Source organism: Quercus robur, chromosome 2 (assembly GCF_932294415.1).
Source record: "Quercus robur chromosome 2, dhQueRobu3.1, whole genome shotgun sequence".
Lineage (NCBI taxonomy): Eukaryota > Viridiplantae > Streptophyta > Magnoliopsida > Fagales > Fagaceae > Quercus > Quercus robur.
Window position 1 is genome coordinate 67,884,779 of NC_065535.1, and position 6,793 is coordinate 67,891,571.

Consider the following 6,793-nt stretch of genomic DNA (forward strand, 5'->3'; position numbering starts at 1 on the left):
TCCAAATTCCAAAACTAAGTTATCACAATCAAACAATCATATCAATGTAAAGCAGCAGAAAGATAAATAACACAACGATATGATAACCCAGGAAAACCAAATCGGTAAAAAACCTGGGGAGGATTTAACCTAGCTATCCTCAAGGTAAAAAGCATATCCACTAGAAAGAATCGAAGTTCATACAATTAGACTTACAAGCCCCCATGCTCGACTTTTTATTGCTACCAACCAGTAGAACTTACTGACACGACCACGTGTAAACTCCGAATCCACGGACTCCTTCTTTCTTTAGCTTTTGCAAAACACAAACACCCCCGTTTGTGACTTTGAGATCCCACTAAAAGGTTTAGCAACACAAACTCTCCTGTTTGTGACTCCAAGACCACCCTTGAAGGTTTAGATCATCAACACCTTTGATGACAAGAGAAGGCAGCAACTTCTACAATACCGGATCTTGAGATTCTTCAAAGAATAGCACCGATAGAAGACATAAAAGAGATTTTTAGGAACAAAACCCTAAATACAAAAGAGGCACACTATTTTCTCTCTGAAAAGCCACATAAAAACGTGCTTAGGGTTTCCTTTATATACTAGGAGAAGTAGATTAGAAACCCTAATTCTAAATGGGCTTGAACTGCTGTTTGGGCTTAATTAAAATTCTGCAGATACGACTTTCGATCGATCAAGTCTGTCTTTCGATCGATCAAACCAAACAGATTATGAAATCTTCTTCCTGCAGCTTGTATGTTCTTGAATCTTGACTTGAATCACCTTGAGCATTGTCTAATAATACCTATAGACTCTAAGATCTATATCTAGACAAGTTTGTGTTCACGATTTGCCAATTGTTCTAAACATTTAGAACCTAACAGACAAGACAAAAGCTACTTGTAAGAATAGTGAAATTGGTGAAAGCTTACATGGTTTGGCGTTTGAGAACTTTTTTTCCTTTCTTTTTCCTATGTGACAGTCACTTTCAACCAAGTAGAAGTCCCTTTTTTCATTTTTTTTCCCTCCATGTCAGTAAGTAATTACTTTAGACAACATATGTTAGAAAATTTTAGGAGGAGCCAGGGGAGCAGGTGCCCCCCCTGGCCCCCCTCTGGCTCCATCCCTGGTATAAATAGAGAGTTATGTCTCTATTAAATAAGATAAAAAGTAACACATTTTTTAATTAAAAAATTGTGTATGATTGGTACTTCATTTATACATTTTTTTTTTTAGTAAAAGACAGGAAGTTCAAGAACCCAGAATTTATTTGTCAAAAAAAAAAAAAAAAAAAAAAAAAAAAAAAAAAACAACAACTAACTATTTGAGAAAAGAGGACTGTACGACCCTCTTTAATATTTTTTCACAATATAGTGAGGCATCGGGCCAAATTTGTAGTGTTTCTAAATCTAAGCTATTCTTCTCGCGTAATACTCCTTCTGAGATATAGCGTAGTATTTCTTTCCTTACACACATGCCTATTGTCCAAGATCTTGATAAATATTTAGGCATGCCTCTCCTTACTAAACGTAAGTCATCACAGAACTTCCAACCCTTATTGGACAAAATACACACCCGCATACGCGTCTAGCAATCTAAACTTCTCTCGCAGGCGAGTAGACTTACTTTGATTAAATCTGTCCTTTCCCCTCTGACCTATTATCAAATGCAAATGACTGTTCTTCCTTGGAACATTACATCCTGATAGTTTTTAGACCCCTTAAAACCACAATCAGATTAACCTAGGTAACTAGTAAAGTGATTACTTAGTCAAATTAACAAATCTAGGTTAACACAAATATATCATATCAATGTATAGTACCGGAAAATAAAAAACACAACGATATGATAACCCAGGAAAACCAAACCGGTAAAAAACCTGGGGAGGATTTAACCTAGCTACCCTCAAGGTAAAAAGCAAATCCACTAGAAAGAATCGAAATTTTACAATAGCGACTTAGACTATTAACATCCTATTACTACCCACCAGTAGAAACTTACTGACATGACCATGTGTAAGCTTCGAGATCACGGACTCCTTCTTTCTTTAGCCTTTGCAAAACACAAACACCCACGTTTGTGACTTTGAGATCCCACTCAAAGGTTTAGCAACACAAACTCTCCTGTTTGTGACTCCAAGACCACCCTTGAAGGTTTAGATCATCAGCACCTTTGATGACCAGAGAAGGCAGCAACTTCTACAATACCGGATCTTGAGATTCTTCAAGGAAAAACACTGGTAGAAGACATAAGAGAGCTTTTGGGTACAAAAACCTAGATCTATCTCTAAAAAAATCTTAAAACCCCACCTAGGGTTAGCTTATAATGTCCTTTAAATACTAGAAAAAACGGCTCGTGATTTGGACTTCAAACGGATAAGTTATGGTCTTTTTATGTTTGCTGATTTTGCTGATATGCGATTTTTGATCAATTGAAAATCACTAGCATCAATTGAGTATTAATCGAACCAACCAACTTGTAACTCATTTGTTTTTATCTCGAACTTTAGTTTTTTGTCTTGAGCTTCAATGTAGACCATTCTAAACTAATGAGACTTAGTTTTTGTCATGGTTTGCCAACATTACAAACTCAAAACCTAACACATCCAATGTAGACAAGTCCATTAGGGATTTCATATGGGGTGACACACTGACACAACGACATGTACATTTAATTAAATGGGACACGTTCACCAAGCCCAAGATTTGGGGTGGGTTGGGTATTAGAGAGGCCAACACTACCACTGACGCCTTTCTTATGAATCAGGCTTGGCGTATATGGCGAAACCCGCATTCCTTATTAGCCAAATTCCTAGCTCAAAAGCATTTTCGAACAACTGATTTCCTTCAAACTACTTCTAAAACTGGCTCTCATTCGTGGAAGGCTCCGTTAAGGGGGAAAAACCCTATTGCAGGGTGGTTTGTGGTGGATTATACGTAATGGTAGTATCATCAATTTCTGGACAGATCATTGGCTACCACCGGGTGCAATTCGTGGTCTTATTCATGGCCCCTTCCTCACGAGTACAAGATTAAAGTAGCTAGATTAATTACTGAAGCACACCAATGGGACCTTACACCTTTTAGTATGATTTTGCCATCAACGATAACTTAATTTATCTATGCTCAACCATTACACATTCTTGGCTCTCCTAATAACCTGATGGATGACCATGTTTAGGACCACCATGCGGGTCTTTGCTTTGTACGGTCCCCTTATCACTACCTTTTATCAACGCCCAAAGAATCTACTGGGCAGTCGTCAAGAACATGGTCCTGGATTTGGAAGCAGAAAATTCCACCTAAAATTCAACTGTTTCTGTGGAAATGTGCGCATCATCGTATTCCCACCAAATCGATTATTTTCCCATACGCTAATCTGAGCGACCAAGTGTGTGTCCGTTGCAATGAGCTTGAAACACCTATTCATGCTCTGCGTGATTGTCACTTTGCATGGAATGTATGGTCTTCCTTCCCGAACCCATTCCTACCTTCAAACGTTTTCCAACTTGAATTATATGATTGGTACAAAAGCAATTCTAGCTTTCAATCTCCTTTAGGATATGTTCCTTGGAACATTATTTTGCGTTTACCTTATGGGCTATTTGGTTAGGTAGAAATTCTTTAATTTTTTTCAGGCACATTCCTTCCGTATAATACTCTAAAACAAAACGCTATTTCTCATGCCACATAATTTTTCTTCCTTAGCACTGTCCATGCGGGGCATTTAGCTCCATTGTCCATCAAATTTATCAGGTGGTGCCCAGCGCCCCCACCTTACGTGACTATTAATACAGATGGTAGCTCTCTTGGCAACCTTGGTAAGTCTGGGGCGGGGGTGTGGCATGCTCCGCCAATGGAGAATGGTTATGGGACTTCTCCTTACATCCGGGAGTCACCAACAACACTATGGCTGAACTTTGGGGAATTAGAGAGGCGTTGGTTTGAGCTTGGTCTATGGGCCACCAGGCCCACCACCGAGTTTGTCTACAAACTGATTCTTTTCTTGCCTACAATTGGTTGAATAATAATGCTAACTACCCTATGGGGTTTTCTAACTTGGTTTTGGATTGCAGGTGGCTCCTCTGCAGGGACTGGGAGGCGCACGTTGAACGTGTATGGTGAGAGGCAAATAGCTGCACGGACATTCTGGCAAAGCGGGGTGCTTCCCAATCGAAAAGGGAAGTATTGTATGATACTTGCCCCACCTTTTTGTGGCAGTGTTTATATTGGAACTCCATGGGTTTTGTTTCTTCCCAGGGTCATCGTGGATAATAAGGTCCAGTAATATTTTGGTTAGATTCAGCTATATATTCCTCTCCTAGGTCTAGTAGGGTCGGATCGTGTTTTTTCTATGCTTCAGTCAGTGTATTTTTTTTTTTTTTTTTGGTTGTCCTGCTCTGTAGTTTTGTTGTAATATATTTGTTTGTAAGACTTCTGCTTATGTAATATAAGTCTCCAGTTTTATGCAAAAAAAAAAAAGAAAAAAAAAAGGACAAGCACATAATAAAAGAAAAGAAAAAAGAAAAAGAAAAAAATAAACTGAAGAGAGGATAAGCACAAAAGAAAAAGAAAAAAAAAATGAAGAGAAGCACAAATGAAAAAAAGAAACCGAATGAATATATAAAAAGACAAAAAATTTATTAAAAATAAAGACAAAAGAAGCAGAGTATAAAAGGATAGTTAGCCTAGATAACTATTGCATGGCATTTTCACTTGTGTATTCATTTGGAATTAGGGTGATTTAATTTTGGTGGGCTAAGAGAAAAAAATTGCCGGGCTCTATTATTAAGTTCTAAGTAATTAGGAACTAATGTATTAGAACTCCATTTTGTATGTTGGCAAACCATGATCAAAACAGGTTTAGTTTTGTTTTAGACTGGCTCAAAGTATAGGCCTTTTATGTAAAGTTGGAATCGAGTTACTGCAGAATTGAGTGTGCAATTCTATCTGGCTTGATCGATCGAAAGTCGTGTAGATCGTTTTTTTCTACATAATTTCCAACTCAGCCCTAAACCCATATGACGTGTAGGGTTTTATGTTTTGCCTTAGGTATAAAAAGGGAAACCCTAGCCACGTTTTTTATGTTGCTCCTTATGCTGTGTGTGTGAATCTTTTGTGAGATTTAGAGGTGTTTGCCTTCACACATACTTAGGGTTTCCAAGATTCAAGATTATGTCAAGAACTTGGTGATCATTCAATTGCTACATTCAAGAAGCTTAAAGATACACAAACTGGTGTGCTTGTACTTGCTGGGAATCCAAGAAAGAAGTAGTCCGTGGACTCGGAGCTGTCACATGGTCGTGGTAGTAAGTGTCCTACTCGAGGTAGTAATAGGATGTTAGTGGTCTAAGTCGCTATTATTGTGTAAACTTCAATTCTTTCATAGTGGATTCAGGTTTACCTTGAGGATAGTTAGGTTAAATCCTCCCCAGGTTTTTATCGGTTTGGTTTCCTGGGTCATCATATTTTTGTGTTCTTTATTTTCCGTACTTTACATTGATATGATATATTTGTATTAAGCTAGATTTGATAATTTGACTAAGTAATCACTTGGTTAAATAACTAGGTTAATTTAGTTGTGTTTTAAGGGGTCTACAAACAAACACGTGGTATCAGAGCTAGTTGCTCTCTTGTTGTAGATTCTTTGATCTCTGAGCTGATCCTTGACCTCAGTTGTCATGGAACACGGACACTCTCTTGTTATTCCACCTCACTTTGATGGGAATAACTATGCTTATTGGAAAGTAAGGATGAAAGCATTCCTGAAATCTATTGACGAGAGAGTCTGAAAATCCGTTGAATACGGATGGGAGAAGCCCACTACTCCTGTTAGTGAGTGGCAAACTTCTCGAGAAGAAGCAGTCGCGTTCAATCGCAAAGCTATGAATGCTATCTTTAATGTTGTTTCTATGGAGGAATTTAAGAGAATATCTAATGCTGAGGTTGCTCATACTGCTTAGAATATCTTCTAGACTGTGCATGAAAGCACAAAGGCAGTTAAGATTAATAAGTTGTAGCAATTAACAACTAGATTTGAAAGCATTAGGATGTCTGATGATGAATCTTTTGATAAATTCTATGCTAAGCTTAATGATATTGTTAATTTTGCATATAATCTGGGTGAAATTTATGATCAACCTAAAATTGTTAGGAAGATTCTTAGATATTTAACTGATGATTTTAGATCCAAAGTGACTACCATCACTAAAAGCAAGGATGTGGACTCCATCACTGTTGATAAACTTGTAGGATCTCTTCAGTCCTATGAGTTTGACCTACCTAAGACTAGCAAATCCAAATCAATAGCTTTTAAGTTTGTTGATGATGTTGATGTGAGTAGATTTGATGATGAGCTCTCTGTTACAGAGATTGCTTACCTTGCCAAGAACTTTAGAAACTTTCTTAGGAACAATAACAGAAGGGCAAGAGGTAAGAACACTGCTGAACCTATAAATTTTAGGAGAAATGATCCCACTAAGGTTAATAACACTAAAAAACCTAAAGAAAAAGTAGGTCAATCTTCTAATAATACTATGGGTCAACAATGTTTTGGGTGTCAAGGGTATGGTTATGTGAAATCTGAATGTCCTACATTCTTGAGGTCTAAGGGTAAGGCTATGACTGTAACCCTTAGTGATGATGAAGTTTCTGACAATGAGTCTAGTAGTGATGATGATGGAAACTTTATTTCTTTCACTGTTACTGCTGTAGTTGATGAAAGTATTGTTGTTGAGGAGAACCCTTCTGATGGGGAACTCTCTGAGGATGCAAATTTACAAGAAGCCTATAATAAACTTTGCAAA